The sequence below is a fragment of the Mesocricetus auratus genome, unplaced genomic scaffold (assembly GCF_017639785.1).
Source record: "Mesocricetus auratus isolate SY011 unplaced genomic scaffold, BCM_Maur_2.0 Super-Scaffold_100009, whole genome shotgun sequence".
In the NCBI taxonomy this organism is placed as follows: domain Eukaryota; kingdom Metazoa; phylum Chordata; class Mammalia; order Rodentia; family Cricetidae; genus Mesocricetus; species Mesocricetus auratus.
In genome coordinates, this window is record NW_024429193.1 from 86,779,075 (window position 1) to 86,789,245 (window position 10,171).

At 42.9% G+C, this 10,171-nt stretch overlaps 1 pseudogene; it reads left to right on the forward strand.

Moving 5' to 3' along the window:
- The first annotated feature begins 389 nt into the window (after nt 1-389).
- The window catches only part of LOC121142160, a 116,746-nt pseudogene continuing 106,964 nt past the window's right edge, over nt 390-10,171 (forward strand).

Consider the following 10,171-nt stretch of genomic DNA (forward strand, 5'->3'; position numbering starts at 1 on the left):
TCAGGAAAAATGGAGGTAAATGGATGGAGCTAGAAGAAACCATCCTGAGTGAGGTAACCCAGACCCACGAAGACAAACATGGTATGTACTCACCTATAAGTGGATATTAGCTGTAAAGTAAAAGATAACCATGCTACAGTTCAAAGACCCAGAAAGGCTAGGTAACAAGGAGTACTCAAGGCACAAGGGGGAAATGCATGGATCTCCCAGAGAAGGGAAATTGAGGAGATGTCCTGGGTAGACTGAGGGTGGGTGGACATGGGACCTTGAGGGATCACGTTAGGGGAGTAGGCAGAGAGGGAAAGTGATGAGAAATGTGACTGAGAAGGTGTGATCTACAGTGTCCAGTAGAAGCCTGAATCAAGGGAAACGTCCATGAATCTACAAGGATGGCCCTAGCAGCTCCCATCCTGGCAGCAGTGGATGCACAGTCTAAACAAGCCGTCCCTGTGATCAGACTGGAGACTACCATAGACCCTTCATCCAGTGAGGCAGGTTCAGAGATCCAAGGCCAAAACCTGGTGAAGGGTGTTGGGGTATCCCGAATTGAGGAGGGGTCCCCAAGCTGGATTCGTCACCCCAAGAATCAAGAGTCCACACGCCAATTGGTGCAACACGCAAGAGGCTTTAATTAGGCATCTGCAGATGGGCCTCTCAGTCAGCTTTTAGATTGATTGGCCCCGAGGTTCAGTTACAATCAGCTTTTAAAGACAAAAACCACAAGCCTTTGGGAGGGGTCCTGGGAGGGGTCCCTATCTTGTGACGGGGGGGGGGGGGGGTATGTGACTACTGACCAGGGGAAGTAGATGTCTTCCTGACCTACACGTTGTAAATTCCTCAAACCTTGGTATGAGTTAATCATCTCTCCCTAAGTAAATGGTGGTTATCATCTCCTTCTTTCCTACAAATCTTGTTTGCTCATCTCTGACGCCCTGGTCAGTTCTTCACAGGTGGTCAGCAGCCCGGAATTGGCCTTTTGTGGGTTTACAGCCCTTCTGCAATTAAGGTTGCTAAACCATACATTCCATTCTGTGGTTTGGCCAGTTCCTGGGATGGGATCCTTTGTTCACTTTCCAAGTTCTCTAGTGGGGTGCCCTCCCTGATTAAGCTTATATTTTATTTCTATAAATTCGGGGTCTTTCAAAGGGAACTAGGGGGGAGTCCTGTTGTGGAGAGGGAGGAGGGACCCCACAGAAGTGGCTAACCTGATTCACAGGAACTCACAGAGTCTGAAACAACAACCAAGAAGCCTGCATGGGACTGACCTAGGCCCTTTGCATGTAGGTGACAGTCGTGTAGCTTGGCCTATTAGTAAGACTCCTGGCAAAGGGATCAAGGTTGCTGCCAGTACTTTGGTTGGCTCTTGGGAACCTATTGCTCATGCTGAATACAGGGATGTGCCTGCTTTTATGGCAGCTTGATAGGCCATGCTTTGCTGGTACCCAGGGGAGGCCTGATCTCTTCTGTTGAGGTGGGGGTGGGTGGGAGGAAAGGATGTAAAATTAATTAATTAGTAAAAATATATTAATATTTTTAAAGAAATAAAAGTTACTATTTTATATTCAAAACAAACAAACAAGCAACTGACTGTCCTGTTCTCCAGCACCTCAGTCACAGCAATTCTGTACAATGCTCACTTTGAATTAACCGTGTCCCACACTCACAAAAGCATTGTTTGTCTGATCTTAAGTAGGAATGTTACCTGTGGTGAAACCAATAGAAAATGGGGCTGAATGCAAGACATTAAAGTTATAAAGAGCAATGCCCTTGGCAGGGAGGCATGCTGGATACTCGGTGAACAAGTTCCTGAGAGGGTGCTCTGACCCCTCTTCGCTCTCTGTCCAACTTCCTGTCTCACTGTGTGGCTTTCCCCAAACATGTTCATTCCTTCACTGCTTATCTGTCATGAGGCCCCCACCAGGCCCCACCCGATGCCAGTCCCACATGTGTGACACCCAGAACTATGACACAAGCATATTTTTCCATAGGTTACCTAGCCTTGGGTACTTTGTTTTATCAATGGATAATAAACTAATACAATACTTAAAATAAAGCACTATTTACATATAACCCTTGAGGATTATATTCTAATGAAAAGAGCTAAAAACTCAACTCCTCACTCTCCAGTGGATAGTTGCATGGGCACCCTCACTTTACTCAGGACTTTTCATGAAAGTGAGAAATATCCTGATCGGCCAGTCAATGGTAACACCCCTGCTCATAATTCTTTGTCCTTATTCTGTCCTGGTTTCCTTTTGTTGCAGTGATAACATGCCCCAACAAATGTAATTTAAGGGAGAAAAGGTTTATTTTAGTTCACACTTCCAGGTTATAGACAGTGTGATGCCACACATCTTTAATTCCAGCACTCAGGAGGCAGGGGATGGCAGATCTCCATGAGTTCTAGGCCAGCCAAAGGCTACATAGTAAGACTCTTTCTGAAAACAAAACAAGTCATAGTCCATCATTGTTCATAAGTCAAGGCAGCAGGAACCAGAAGCAGCTAGTGACATCCACAGTGAAATGCAGAGAGAAGATACATTAATGCATGCTTGCCAGTGAATGGGTGAATCTCTACTTTTCATTTAGTTCAGAGTCCAGCCCCTGAAATGATGTCAATTACATTCAGTGTGGGTCTTACAACCTCAATTTCCACAATTAAGAACATCCCTCAAGGCATGCACACAGGCTAAGTGAAGCTTATTGAGATTCTAGATGATGGTCGAACTGAAGATTATAGCTGTCAGGCTAGAGTTGATGCCTAGGTGGTTAAGACCCTTTCATGTTCTTCTAGATCACCCAAGTTCTGTTTCCAGTACACACATTGGGCATCTCACAACTACTCCAAGGGATCTTACACACTCTTATGGCCTCTGCAGGCATGTACATGTACAAGCATAAAAATAAAATAAAATCATTTTAGAAATACTTTAGGAAGTATCATACTCTGCTGTCATTTTCTGAGTATTTGTCACCATAGGACATGCACTTCACATATTCCTATTGCTTGCCTTGCTGGTATTTGGTTTCTATCCCCCACCATTACAATGCAGTTAACTGGAAGGCAATTTTTCTGGTTCCTCAACACCAGGAATGGCCGCTGTCACACGGTAGGCAGTTAGCAAATGATTGCTTAGTAACAGAATAAATAGCATACATTTAGCAAGAAATAAATCTTATAAGTTATGATGATGAGAAGTTTTCTTAGATGTGCTTAGGCGAGGGAAGAATTGTCCCCCTCAGGGTGTTAATAACTGTGGCAGTAAACTAATTTTCTATGATAACTTCCCACTGATTAAAAAGGACTTTGATAGCCGGTCCTCCCTGTTCTCCATCTTAAGTCAAAAAGAATAGTTAGCTTAGTGCAGAACTGTTTCAGTGATAAACACATTTAACACTGTGACTGCTTCAAGGTAACAAAAACCCATTTAAAACTGTGACTGCATCAAGGTAACAATCTTTAGGAGCCCAGGGGTGGCTAAGAATCTGTAAGATAGAACAGTCCTCCCAGCCAGGCAGTCCTTTGTAACAGAAGCATAAAATTGTGCAGTGTTTTCCTTGCAAGTCTCACCTCTAGCCATCACACGGGGTGATGAAGGGCTTGTGCTTATTGTTGTGCACCTTGTGTGTGTAATAGATGGCTTCTTTCCTTTCCTGAGGGTGGTGTTTGTTTGTGGGTCACCCCTGGAGTCTGCTTCCTTTCTTGGTGGCCTTTCTTTGAGCTCCAGTGTACGTGTACCTATTCTTCATCTGTCAGGCCTGGGCTAAGGGAGCATTTCAGAAAATGAATCTCTAGTGGGCTTTGCATCGCAAAGAATCTGCATCCCATAATTTTTCAGTCCGTTCTTACCTACTGTGTTAGGAGTTTTGTGCCGGGATTCAAAGAGCTGTTCCTGGCCCGAGGAATCTGCACATCATTCTCTCCTACACAAGTAGCTGGGGCCGCCAGAGAGAATGGGTACAGAACTGCTTTCTGACTGCCATGGAGGACCCTGAACCTGGTGAAACAGCACCTCCACCCCCATGTGGTATTTCTGGGGAAAGCTTGGAGGAACTGCACTAAGTTCACAGAAAGTATGTCATTTTCAAATGGGTCAAACTCCCATTCCACAGGCTCTCCCGAGAGGCCCTGCTGGATTCTGAGTGACATTCAAGCTCCCACCTATTGGATCAGTGAACTCTGGCTCAGTTGTGCTGCCAACAGAAAAGTGTCCCCAGACTCCAATGACTAAAGGAGTGTGTGTACACCTCACGATTGCGACAGGTTCAAAGTCAACTCCAGAGCTGCATCTTCATTCCCAGTGAAGGAGTTGGTGCCACCCCTGTCTGGGTCACATCAGACGGTGGCAAAGGTGTGATGGTGGAGACAGGCAGTGGCTTTTGGAGCTTTTGCTCTGAAGTGGCATGTGTCACTGTACTCATATCTCATTGGTCAAGCGAAATCTAATTATAGAAGGATACTATCCTTCTAGTTCCTGGATCACCAAGCCTGTTTGTCAACACAAGGCTAGCTTCCTCACTGCCCCTGAAATTAGCAGCAAATGACAAGCATCCAGATATCTGTAGCTCTCTCAGATCCATAAAGCTGTGGATCATAGAGAACAATCAGTTTCTTTCTGAATCCTAAGGAAATCCTCAAACACTGGCACCAAGGGGCAGATAACAGAGCTCTCAGTAAAGGGGCTGGGCCATCTGTCACCCTACTCAGAAAGTGTTTCTAGCAAGATAGCCTCATACTGGCAATGTCGATATCAATGCAGTGACATTTTGCCAAATGTCAAATGCGGTAAAATCATCTTTCAATGGCTATCACAAAACAAAACTTGAAGAATTGTCAGCTGGCTCTCTATGACAGCAGTTTTTATTGCACAGTACTTCAAGAGCCCTTGGTTTGTTTGTTTTTTCTTATTTGTTTGTTTGGCTTGATTTTTTAATTTTGAAAGCAAATATGCTAGTATTTTTGGAGGGGGGATTGAAGGCAAAAATCCAAGGAAATATGAGTGTTTGAAGAAATTGTGTGAGACAAAAGAAAGTGACAGTCAGATGTTCATAGCTCCAGGTATCCTAAGTGGAGAGGCATGAATTTGACTTGTGTATGACCTATATATTTTTCCTTCCAAGCCAAATCCTGGAGGCAGCATCATTTTAATTTGAAAAAGGAAAACTCCTGAATGTGTTAAGATGTCAGCTTTCAACATGAAGTAGCAAAAGTGTATGTCAGGCTTCTGTGCGTGGAAAGAGAAGCCCCATGAGTGAGATAGAGCTACCCTCACATTCTGTTCATGGAGATGTTGACCTGCTGGAGCAAAAAGTTCCTAGCAGAGAGCTCTCTTACTCTCCTCTAGAAGACACAGACTCATAGCTTCTTTGTAATGTTTTTCAGATTTATTTTACATTCGTGTAGCGGGTGTGAGAAAGACAGACAGAAAGAGAAAGACAGAGAGAGTATGCCATACATGGAGGAAAGAAGAGAGCATATGATCTCCTAGACCCAGTGTTGCAAATGATTGTGAGCTGCCCAGCGTTGATGCTGGGAACCAAACTCAAGACCTCTGGAAGAGCTATTTCTCCAGCCCCAACTTTTAATTAAAAAGCACACTTTGAATGTGCCATAAAAACCCATTAAGAATTAGAACAAAGTGATTGCATTTGGAAATCTGTCTGCAATCAAAACTTGGATTCTCTTGGAATCTAAATCCAATGAAATTTTATGTAGATGTGCGCATTACTGTATATAAGCCTGCCACTTAAATGTCCTCATCAGGACAAGGCTTTTAAAGACTCTGTTTAAATGTGACCTTTTCTGTCAGCATTTAAAAATCAACTATTAAAAACATATGCACTTTTTGGTTAATGGCTAATGTGTCAGGAAAGTATCCTACACCCTCATTGTTTGGGTGTCCTGTTGTTCTATAAGACTTTACTGTTATATAAATTTCAAAGTGACATAAAAAATCCTGCAAATTACAAAGAATAGTGATACTCTGTGATAGTAAATAACTGTTGAACATCTTAATAAAAGTAGCAATATTTTGAAAGCTATATGAATGCATAAATATTATTTTTCTGGAAATATGGATTAACCATCATTAACTTCATTTAATGAGTTTAAACATCAAAAGCAAATGGTAGATTGTAATAGGTAGTTTTCAACAATAATGATTTGTGAGATAATTAGCATATGAAGTGTTTTCCCATATGGCCTTTTCCAAGACAGCTCAGCCATCCCTCCCCCTTCATATATCTCAATATCTTAGAAACACTCCCATTCCAAAGCCACTAGCTCTTGGCAGGGCTTCAGGAATAGATGGTTGTGGAGTAGGTATGATATGGCACCTGTCAAGCCACTATAGGTCAATGAGAAAATGAGAACCCATATAATGGGTCATGCTAATACTCCAAAGTCTCAGATTCAAACATCCTTTGCTATAGAAGTGCCATAATCAGAAGGTCCAAACAAAGGAAAATAGCTTTACATGATTTATGCCCTAATATTTTAGAATATCGCACAACCTTCCTTAATTTTTTATTACTCACAGACAAGAAGTGCCACATGCTGATATCAGCTGAAAATAGAGATGGAATGGCAGGAGTATGCAGAGTAGGAAGACTTATCAGGGAAGAAGCAGAGTCCAGAAATCTTCATTAGCAATCGCTTCCACCTTGTAATGAGTTTCTGGATCACTAGGGGTGAAATTGCATTCCAAAATATCACAATAAATTATTCCCCATTTGAACACAGACTAGCCATATCATCACCTAGTTCCAAGCTTACAAGATTGAACTTATCAAACGCACTGCTGAATAAGAGCTTGCCCTCATTTCCAATGCAGCTGACTTCTTTAATGATTGATTGAGCATGGCTGAAGGCTCAGCAACACACAACCATATATCAGTGATCAGGCATACCAACTGCCAGTCAGTAAACACAGGCCTTTAAGGGACTGCAAGCAACACAGTAACTTGAAGCTGACCTGTGCTGATTTGCAGGGCACCTGCTTCACAGAGAAATTCATGACAAGGTACCACAAGTGCCATGTCCCTTTTCCCAATTAACACCATCCCATTCTAAAGTGGAGATTGTATTTTGGGTGTTTCAAAAGATAACTGTCTCTGTACAGCCTTAAAAGACTTAAAGAGACTCCTTCAGTGTTCACTCCTGTATTTACCAACATCTCATTTCACTTTTAGGCTATATTTTTTTAGTAACACCACAATAAGAGGATACACTCATGCCTTATGGTACCCAAGAGATATCAGCCTACTCAAGACACTACAAGAGATGTAAGTGGCAAAGCCATAGGAGTGGGCCTCCAAGACCATCACAGCTCCAGTCATACTATCATGATACCAGGCATGGCGCTACAGGATTAAGTGTCACCATACTTGGGTTCAGGCTTCCTCTGACCCGATTTCTGCTTGCTAATTTTTCTACTGCTTTTCCCTCATGGGAACATATATCCTGCCCCACCATTGTATTTTGAATGCATTCTTGTAGGGGTCTTGCAGTGAACTTGTAACGGTGGCCACACCTCCTTGGGCGTGGCTTCAAGCAGATGGAAAGAGAGAAGCTTGAATGTGTGTGTGGCTTTTCTTTGTAAGGTCTTTCCTGGTGGGTCAGCCGAGGTAGGAAGGGCAGAGAAACGCCCACTCGATTCTTTGTATTTTTCTGTGTAATTGTTCCCCAATAAACACCCATTTATCATTTATCTTGGGTCGAGTGAAATAAATTCATCCTTACCTTCACATTCTTTTTAATTTTTCAGAAACTTACAAGCTAAGGCACCAGAGGAGACTAGATTTGAACTTTTGAGAAATGTTGCAACTGTTGAGACCTTGGGATACTTGGGGACCAAAAACAGAATGCTAGCATTCTGGTATTAAGTGTTACCCTCAAAGACTCACTTATGAAGAGCTTGTTGATAGGCTTTGGTGCTGTTAACGGGTGATTGGTTGCTTACCTTAGCCCTGGATTCAGCTCCATTATCACATAAATTGACAGGGTAGCACAGGCTTATGCTCCCAGCACCTGAAAGGTAGAGTCAGGAGGATCAGGAAGTCAAGGTTGGCTACATAGCAAGTTCAAGGCCTACCTGGCCCAAATGAAGCCGATCTTTTTAAAAAGGTGATTGGATAATGAAGGTGTTAGCATCAATAATAAATGATGTCTTTATTGCATTGATGAGTTCATAGTTGGACAGCCATTAGGTGAGGCCTAGTTAGAGGAAGTAGGTCACCCATCATCAGTCACCTCATAACTAACCATACAGTTAGGAATGAAGACATTCTATAAGGGCACTAATCCCCTTCCCCATCCCTCCTCCCACACCCTCTCTCACATTCCCCACCCTCCCTTGCTACAGACATTATTTTCCCAGGCAGCTTATGCTGAGAGAAGGAAAAGGCTGGGAACTGATGATGGCCAGAGAAGGGTCTTCCCTCCAGGAAAGCGATTCACAGTTATGCAGATTTGTCAGACTATCTTTTGGGAGAACATAGAACCTAGATCATGATGGATAGGTCACACATCTGGACTAGGACTGCTTAATTGTGCATATCTATCAGCCTCTATTTAAATCTAAATATCATGAAAATATTCCAAAGATGGACTTGCGAGATCACTGGTCCTCTTCCCAATGCTCCCATATTAAAGAAATCTCCTTTTTCACTGTTCACTGTTAACAGTGTCTTTAACTGAAGTATGAAGATGGGTGGTCCAGCCTACCTCGGGAGGGATGCTAAGACCAGGTTCTGACCTTAAAAACCCCATTACCAACCAGGGAATAGGTATGAAGGGTATATCTTGTTCTTTCTCTCTCTCTTACAGCTCCACCAGATTAAGTAGCCTCCTCCTCATATGCTCCTCCACCATGATGGTCTGCGGGGCCTCACACCCTTTCTGCCATGACAGTCTGTAATGCCTCAGACTCAAAGTGATAGACTGAAATCTGTGAAGCTGTAAATAGAAACAAACCTTTCCCCTTGAGTTATTCTTCTCGGATATTCGTCTCAGCATTGAAAAGATGACTAAGTTTGGATAGGATAGGACACACCTTTAACCCCAGCACTGGGGGATTTCTGTGAGTTCAAGGCTCACCCAGTCTATGCAGTAAGGTCTGACCATCCAGAGACACCTAGTGAGACCCTGTCTCAATATAAAAAATAAAAATAATGAAAGAAAACCTCAATGACTAAGGATGACTAAGGGGCTAAGGACGTTGTTCCAGCATTGAAGCACTTTCTGTGATAGGGTGAGGACTGATTGCGAACTCTCCACACTCACATAGAAAGTCCAGGTGTGGAAGTGAGCACCACTAGTCCTAGCGCTGGGAAGGCAGGTACAGCAGAAGCTCCAAAGCTTATTGGATAGCCAGTCGTGCCAAATCTGAAAACTCTGAGGTCAATGTCTCATAGCAACAGCTGCAACACAACAATGATAATGATAATGATAATGATAGTAATGTGGAAAGTGATAGAGGAAAAACACCTGGCATCAGCCTTCGGTCTCCCCATGCACGAACACACACACACACACACACACACACACACACACACACACGTATGTACAGTATATGTATACATATGCATACACCAATACAATAATAATATTTTCCAATGATAGCCAAACAAGAGACCAAGTCTGAGGTTCAAAAAGGGAAGAGAGAAAGTGTGCCAAATCAAAGAATAGTGACTGGAGCCTGGATCCAGGGTCAGCCTTGCTGACTGCCATGCTCTGCCATGTTTCCTCCAGATAAACCAGGAAAATGATTTGTGTTTCCCTCATAAGTTGCTACTGTGAATGATAATTCCTGAAAAGAAACTGTGTCTCCAGAGGATAATTAAAATCTCAGTGTGAGCACTGCTGGTTCAGATCCCAGCTACAATTCCTCTTGGGGCTGTCTTTAGTCTTCTGAGGACTCATCCCTTGCTCATCTCTTCTCTGTGTCAGACCCAACATTCTGATAAATAAATCTGGAATACATTGAAATGTACTCACTTAATAAAACCATATTATTTACCCGTCAGAGGATGAAGGGTGCTATCACACAGCATCTGAGGCCAATAGCTGAGATTCCTCTAGTCTGACCACACTCTGCCTCTCTCTGTACCAATGTATTTTAAACCTGCCATGATCTACAGCTTTCAAGTCTCCATTAAATCACTTCTGTGC